An 8,709-nucleotide genomic window follows, 5' to 3' on the forward strand; every position below is an offset into this window, starting at 1 on the left:
GGAAGTGGTGGCAAACACTGGGGGGGGGGTGTAAGTCATTGAGCGTGTGACATCAGCGCTGATGTGATGGGCGGAAGTGATGTCACGTGTGGTGCATGAGGAATTGTGAGGGGCGGAAGTGGCCGTGGAAGCGGCTATGATGGGGAAGTGACATCATCAATCAGCGCGGGGATGGTTGCTGCATCAGCCGCATTGCTAATGGCGTCCGAGCAGTTCCAGAGGGCGGGGAATTTACTGGAATGTTTGAGGAGTGCTGGTTGTGGCGGTGGGTATATAAAAGTTTGTTGTACTTACAGTTTTTGATGTGTGTAAGTGATATGACCGCCATGGAACGTACTCAACGAAAATGAGAAAAGGAGAGCTATGCAAATAATCCCACAACTAGCTAAGAATCCATACCTGGAAGCTCGATTGTTGAAAGAAAGGAATTGTAATTGGCAAACTTTAAGGCTTTTGGTAATGCATGCATTTCTGGTCAACGTTTTGAACGTGTCCTTCATTATGTTTCCAGATGGACACGTTTTCTCTTCATGACTTTCTCCATGGAGAAAATTAGTTGGTTCTGCCTGCTACATTAATGACACAAATTTGTGAAATTTTTAATAGTCTTAAACATGTGCTTTGATCAAATAGATATTTTTGCAACTGCATGTTTTCCAATAGTGAAGCACACAGCAATGATAAAAACAAAAACTTGTTACGCTTTTGTTTTGTTTACCCAAAACAAAACGTTCAATGAAAATAGGAAATTTAATGTGGAAATCAAAATTGGAGTCCAAGAATTACTACTTCCAACTTCTCAATAGTAAATTCAATGATGATTGTACAATTTACAATTAAACACGAATATATTGAAAAAATAAATGATAAATGCCAAACATAATTGTCACTGTATAAGGGCTATCACACAGTTTTCTGCATTTTCTTTGTGAAGAGGTCCCGTTCAGTAATGTTACAGTTAGTCCTCAAATGTCATATTCAGCTGAGTTTTGGTCTGAGTCAGTGCAGTTCAGAGTAATTATATGCTGTGTGTACAGGTTCACGTGATGGTGGTGACATTCACAATGGTTGCATCTAATTCCATTTCAGCACAGGTAAATTCTGCCATAGTCAGTACTGATTAATTTGGGACAAGCTTAGTGTGATTTTCTTGGATGTCTAACTCAGTGTCATTATTTTCACTGCAGAGATACCCGCAGCAATACTGTGAGAATCAATGGAAACATGTTCAGATCAGCACGACTACGATTATGGCGAATATAACTAAGGTAGAAAATATCCATTTAGTGTTGGCAAGTGAATTGGAGTACATGATTTTGTTAAGTGAAAACACGTACAGGTTAAAGGCGTCACATTCAAAGTACAGAGGGTTAATTCAGTGAACTCACACTGAGTCCAAAATAATCCAGTTTCACGTCCTGAGCTGACAAGATGTTATTCAGCACGATTACTTTCACGATGTATACATCCACCTTAAACGTTTACTGCCAGTGTGGGATGCAACACAGCATCAAGGTCAGGTTCAGTTTTAAATAACAGCAAAATTGACTGGAATTAATTTTCAGGATTGGTAGCATCAATTGCCATATGTTGTCAAACCTGATGAGCATATTCAAATTTCATAATTATTCTCCAATTTAAATGTCCTAAACCATCTGTGCTCTGTGTTATATATCTATTTGTACAGGAATAGTTCAGCACATATTCAGTCATTATGCATATTGTTAGATCAGCACAGAATTTTACAGTTTTCCACCTGGCCTCACCCATTGGGAATATCACGCACATGTTGGTGTTACATTGGCACCAGGCACAGATCTCAGCTTTGCTGTTATAAGCTGCACAGCTTTTTATTTGACTGTGATTCACCGGGTTATCTGAGCAAACTGTCCTGATCCGGCTGTTTGCACGATCATCTCCTCGGCCCTTTCATAACTCATACCTTAAAATTTCTTCAAGCTTTTTTTTTTGGTGAGGTAGTTGGCAACTTTGCATCCTGAATGTATTCAGTGTTGGATCCTTGGAAGTTCGGTTAATTAGCAAGAGCATAAATAATATTTGCAAATAATGCCTTATTGTCTCGCTTGGTGAACATGGAAAAGCGAAGTTCATGAATGGCTGCGGTAGCGCCTCTTCAAAGAAATTGTAGCGTCTGCCTTATTACGAAATTTAACTGCTGACTGACCATTGTAAGTTGCTATGTTGCCCATTATTCACTCAAAATTGACGGATGATGAAGTTTATTGACGTTATGTTGAATGTCTAGGAGGGTGTTATCGAACAATATGTCAATAGTTCAACTAAGGAAGAGGCCTTTCTGGAACCTAGTTTTGGGAAATGAGCCCGGCCAGGTGGTTCAAGTTTCAGTAGGGAATTATTTTGGGAATAGAGATCACAATTCCATAAGTTTTAGAATACTCTGGACAAAGTGAGAACGGTCCTAAAGGAAGATTGCTAAATTGGGCAAGGCAAATCATACCAAAATTCACCGGGAGCTGTGAAATGTGGAGTGGTAGCAAATGCTTGAAGGTAAATCCACATTTGGTTTGTGGAAGGCTTTTAAATAGAGGTTGATTCGAGTGCAGGAGAGACATGTTCCTGTGAAAATCAGGTATAGAAATGACAAGATTAGGGAACCTTGAATGACAGGTGAAATTGTGAGACCAGCTAAGAGGAAAAAGGAAGCATATATAAGGTATCAGCGACTTGGGAAGCTTGGGAAGAATATTGGGAGTGTAAGACCAATCTGAAACAAAGAATTGAGAGAGCAAAAAGTGGTCATGAGATACCTTTAACAAACAGGGTTAAAGAAAATCCCAAAGCCTTTTGTTCGTAAAAAACGACCAAAAGGGAAACTGGAGAAAGGGTTGACCCATTCAAGGACAAAGGAGGAAAGCTATGCGTGATGCCAGAAAAAATGGGAGAGATTCTTACTTAGGACCTGGCATTGGTATTCACTGAGGTGAATGACATGATGGATGTTGAGGTTAGGGATCGATGTGTGATTGCTCCAGGTCAAGTCAGCAGGAGAGAGGAAGTGTTGGATATTGGAAAAGGCATTAAGGTGGACAAGTCCACAGGTCCGGTCAGGATTTATTCCAAGTTACTGAGTGCAGTGAGAGAGGAAATAGCTGGGGCCTTAACAGATATATTTGCAGCACCCCTGAACACGGGTGAAGTCCTGTAGGACTGGACAAGTACTAACGTTGCAACCTTGTTCAAGAAGGTTCAGCAGGGATTATCCAGGTAATTTTGGACTGGTGAGCCTGACGTCAGAAGTAAGGAAACTGCTGCAGAATATACTAAGGTATAGGATCTATTCCTATTTGGAAGAAAGTGAGCTTATCAGTGATAGGCAACGTGGTTTTGTGCAGGGAAGGTCATATCTAACCAGCTTAACACAATTCTGAAAGGAAGTGAGAAAGTTAATTGATGAGGGAAGAGCTATAGATGTCATATACATGGGATCCAATAAGGCATTTGAAAAGGTTCCCCATGGTAGCCTAATGGGGAAGGTGAAGTCGCATGGGTCCATGGTGAACTAGGTAAAAACAATGACTGCAGATGCTGGAAACCAGATTCTGGATTAGCGTGGTGCTTTTCCAGCACCATTCTAATCCAGAATCCCCTCCATAGTGAATTAGTTAAATGGATAAATAACTGGCTGGGCAACAGGAGGCAGAGAGTTGTTGTGAACTAAAGTTTCACAAAGTGGAAACCTGTGAACAGTGGTATTTCACATGCATCAGTACTGGGACCACTGTTTGTGGTATACATGAATGATCTGGAGGAAGATTTTGGTGGTCTGATGAGCAAGTTTTCAGACGACACGAAGATGGGTAGAGTAGCAGATAGTGAAGGAGACTGTCAAAGAATTCAACAGAATACAGAAAGACTGGAGAGTTGGACCGAGAAATGGCAGATGGAGTTCAATCTGGGCAAATGCGAATTGATGCAGTTTGGAACAACAAATTCAAGAGCAAATTAGACAGGAAATGGCAAAGTCCTGGGGAAAATTGATGTCCAGAGTGATCTGGGTTTTCATGTCCATTGTTCTCTGGAGGTGGAAACGCAGGTCTATAGAGTAGTCAAGAAGGCATATGGCATGCTTTCCTTCATCAGACAGGGTATTGAGTATAAGATTTGGTAAGTCATGTTACAGTCATGTAGGATTTTTTTTCGGCAACATTTGGAATCCTGTGGACAGTTCTGGTCGCCACATTATAAAAAAGGATGTGGGTGCTTTGGAGAAGGTGCAAAGGAGGTTCACTGGAATGTTGCCTGGTATGGAGGACGCTAGCTGTAGAAAGTATGAATAGGTTACTTTTATTTTCATCAGAAAGACAGAGGTTGAGGGGGACCTGATTGAGGTCCATGAAACCATGAGAGGTATAGAGAGGGTGGATAGCAAGAAGGCGTTTTCCAAAATTGGGACTGAATTACTAGGTGTCATGACTTCAAGCTGAGAGAGGAATCTTTTCGGGGAGATACATGTCACAAGTTCATTCGGCAGAGAGTGGTAAGAGCCTCGAATGCATTGCGAGTGGAAGTGGTAGAGGCGGGCATGATAGCGTCATTTAGGATGTATCTAGACAGATACATGAATAAGCAGGGAACAAAGAGATACAAACCTTTAGAAAATAGGCGATAGATTTAGTTAGAGGATCTGGATCAGTGTAGTGTTGGAGGGCTGAAGAGCCCGTTTCTGTGCTGTAATTTTCTTTGTTCTTTGTTCCTGTTCTATATTTGAGCAGCTTACAAGGGCAGTGAAAGATTACTGTGACTATTAGTTGAAATACAATATCCGCTGCACACAGTGTCAGAATGATGGCAGGACTCTTGATTTTTCAGCGGGACCAAAGGTACAGCTACTGTTTCGGAAGTTTGTGGATATTCGATATAGCTTCAACAACTTGTATATTTCTGGACTAAAGTGTGGTTCAGATGGCCAAAATTGTATGTATGTTTCTGACTGGAGAATAAATTACAAATGAGCAATAATGGTCCACTTTACTAACACCTTCCACCGCGACCTCAAATTTACCTGGACCGTCTCAGACTCCTCCCTCCCCTTCCTAGACCTTTCCATTTCTATCTTGGGCGACCGACTACATTTACTACAAACTGACCGACTCCCACGGTTACCTAGATTGCACCTCCTTCCACCCTGCCCCCTGTAAAAATGCCATCCCGTATTCCCAATTCTTTCGCCTCCGCCGCATCTGCTCCCAGGAGGACTAATTTCAATACCGAACAACCCAGATGGCCTCCTTCTTCAAAGACCGCAATTTCCCCTCAGACGTGGTTTACTATGCTCTCCACCGCATCTCCTCCACTTCCCGCACCTCCGCCCTTGAACCCCGCCCTTCCAATCGCCACCAGGACAGAACCCCACTGGTCCTCACCTTCCACCCCACCAACCTCTGGATACATCGTATCATTCACTGTCATTTCCGCCACCTCCAAACAGACCCACCACCAGGGATATATTTCTCTCCCCACCCCTATCAGCGTTCCGGAAAGACCACTCCCTCCACGACTCCCTCGTCAGATCCACACCCCCCACCAACCCCACCTCCACTCCCGGCACCTTTCCCTGCAACCGCAAGAAGTGCAAAATGTGCGCCTCACCTCCCTGCAAGGCCCCAATGGATCCTTCCATATCGGTCGCAAATTCACCTGCACCTCCACACACATCATTTACTGTATCCGTTGCACCTGATGTGGTCTCCTCTACATTGGGGAGACAGGCCGCCTACTTGCGGAACATTTCAGGGAACACCTCTGGGACACCCACACCAACCAACCCAACCGCCCCGTGGCTGAACACTTTAACTCCCCCTCCCACTCCGCCAAGGACATGCAGGTCCTTGGCCTCCTCCATCGCCAGACCCTTACCACATGACGCCTGGAGGAAGAGCGCCTCACGTTCCGCCTAGGAACCCTCCAACCACATGGGATGAATGTAGATTTCTCCAGCTTCCTCATTTCTCATCCCCCACGTTATCTCAGTCCTAACCCTCGGATTCAGCACCGCCTCCTTGACCTACAATCTTCTTCCCGACCTCTCCGGCATATCACCCTCACCCTCACCTCCTTCTACCTATCGTATTCCTAGCGCCCCTCCCCCAAATTCACTTCCCCCTACCCTTTATCTCAGCCCGCTTCTTCAGCCTCATTCCTGAAGAAGGGCTTATGCCCGAAACGTCTATTCTCCTGCTTCTCGGATGCTGCCTGGCCTGCTGTGTTTTTCCAACGCCACATTTTTCAACTCTGGTCTCCAGCGTCTGCAATCATCACTTTCTCCCAGTGGTTGTAGTAGTTTGCAACATTCTCCAAATAGGAACAAATGCACAATAATAATTGCAAATAATCCTTCTGACTAACTCAAACTGTCAATCCCACTTTTGTCATCAACATTCTGGACAAATCCTGACTAAGCAGTGGTAAGACAATTGGAAATCAACTGCAAACAAATTACCACACGGGCAAATATAGCCTTGCAACATTCCTCGTACATTTCTGAATTTAACACGAAGGCAATGTCTGACAAACCCCTCATGTATAGCTGCCTGTCAAGAAGAGGATGTGCTACCCTGAAGCATGCAAATGATTTTAGACTATCCCCTTATCAATATTTAAACATTTTAATGAATAGGTTGAAAGGAAATTTCCTTAATTCATTTCTAATTCTGCTCTGCGTTACAGCATATATAAATGGGGTGATACAGGAACTCAATAACTGGAGCATATATCCAGTTTGTTTCAAATGAAATATGGAATTACGCCAAGTGGATCCTGAGGAATACATAATATTCGCAATTTGAATATAGAGAATACTTATGAAAAATAACAAAAAGAATAGAATGAAAGTGTCCGAGATTGAAGAGTAAATTAATGGAGTTTCTCCGCTTCTCCATCTCTGGGTCACGCTGAGTCTCTCCATTACTCTGAAGCTGGAGTCTCTTCTGGGCTCTATTGGCCATGAGAATGCATCTCACAGTCGGTGCATTTAGTAGTACAATTAGACTAATAGGGAGGCATGGATTTAAAACAGAGCAGATCCAGTCATATGCAGTCCAAGCAGGTGACGTACAAAATATATCCATTATGCTACACAGCCATGGTGTATTGTTGATTACGTATCTAGGTTCAGATTGAAAATATATGAAAATGTTTTTCATACTGCACAGAGTAGATACTACTCCTATCATCCTCACTGCCACCTTCTTGGTGCAATATTTTGCTTTCAGGTTCTGACAAGATATTGCCACAAATCGATCAAAAGTAAAAACGAAAGTTAACCAGGCGGAATTGTCAATAACTTCCAGATTAAATGCAGCATGAAACCTGCACACTGATGTGGTAGAAAGGAAACTGGATGGGAAATAGCTTCCAGCAATCCGATTTAAAATCACATCTGTGACCATGACCAGGAGATCTGCTGCTGCCATTCCCACTAAGTAGTACGTGATGCATCCAGATAAACAACAGGTTCTTCGATACAGGATTGCAATCACTGCTATATTAACTGGAAGAAAGAAAGAGAGTGAGTTACAAACGGACCATTTCTCCTTCTGATTACAATAAGGGTTTTTCCCATATTACAGGATTTTTTTGAGACGTTTCAAGATTTTAGAAGGAAATCACAATTTGGCCATCATTCCTTATTTTGTAGAATAACTGATTTTTGAATTAAACATTGAAATGTGGAAACCAAATTAATGACTCAACAAGGAATAGTATTTAGACATCTTCGCAGTCAGCAACAATCCACCCACCAACAGTTCACCACTTCATTTAGTTGGGACCTATTCCACGGCACGAATACATTTTAAAAATGCAGTTAATATATCTCAAGTATAAAAAATACCGAGGTAAAGCAAATCATCTCAACAAAGAGAATATGTTGAAAGAGGTAATCCACAAAGCACAGGCGGTAAGGTGGAAACTGAAAATAACATGAATTTAGTCTAAATTTATTTCAATAAATTCATGTAATTCTTTTCACTGTTGGAAAAGCAGACATTCATCTTTCGAATATTACATTGGAAATAAACTGAAAACATGCAACGCTCCAAATTCACAGAGTCCGTGCTGGGGTTGATTCGATGACACGACCTGTTCATGTTAGAATGACCTCTCATTTATGGTGTCATTGGAAAGCATTGAAACTGACTGGTAATGAGAATGTGTTCAGGGAAAGACATTCCTACAGTGTAGCACTTCATCAGTCATTCATTGCATAGACTGGGTAAATAATGGCGCTTTTCTGATTTGCATTTTTAAAATTAAACCTTGGCAAATGCAATTCAATAGATGACAATAGGTGTAGAGATTCACTCAGTTTCAGGAGAGCAACAAATCTAGAAACAGTCTAGGCTATTGTGGAATGTTGGTATCAGATGGAAATTCCACGTCAGCTATCATCACATTAGAACAATCAGAAACAGTTAATGTGGAATGAGCTTGCAGCTCTGAAAGTGCAAGCGCTAGTGATTGAAAACAAAAACAAATTCGCTCTGTGCATTAGTGGGAAATTCCCATCTTAGTTTAAGATATTGTTATATATCTTTGAACATTTCGACAACTAATTATTCCCCTTCGTTAAAATCAGTCATTAAATGCAGATGGAAATTGCTCAGCAGTTCAAACTACTGAAGCAATAATGCATAATGCGCATTTCCCCTTTCCTTCAAAGAAAATTGC

The 8,709-nt window shown here is 41.9% G+C and overlaps 1 long non-coding RNA gene across 1 annotated transcript; it reads left to right on the top strand.

Moving 5' to 3' along the window:
- The first annotated feature begins 1,038 nt into the window (after positions 1-1,038).
- Positions 1,039-7,812, top strand: LOC122543449. The gene is made up of 3 exons (XR_006310025.1): positions 1,039-1,094; positions 1,188-1,268; positions 7,254-7,812. It is a non-coding gene; the product is annotated as an uncharacterized LOC122543449 (long non-coding RNA).
- Positions 7,813-8,709: the final 897 nt, after the last annotated feature.

The sequence above is a fragment of the Chiloscyllium plagiosum genome, chromosome 44 (assembly GCF_004010195.1).
Source record: "Chiloscyllium plagiosum isolate BGI_BamShark_2017 chromosome 44, ASM401019v2, whole genome shotgun sequence".
Taxonomy (NCBI): domain Eukaryota; kingdom Metazoa; phylum Chordata; class Chondrichthyes; order Orectolobiformes; family Hemiscylliidae; genus Chiloscyllium; species Chiloscyllium plagiosum.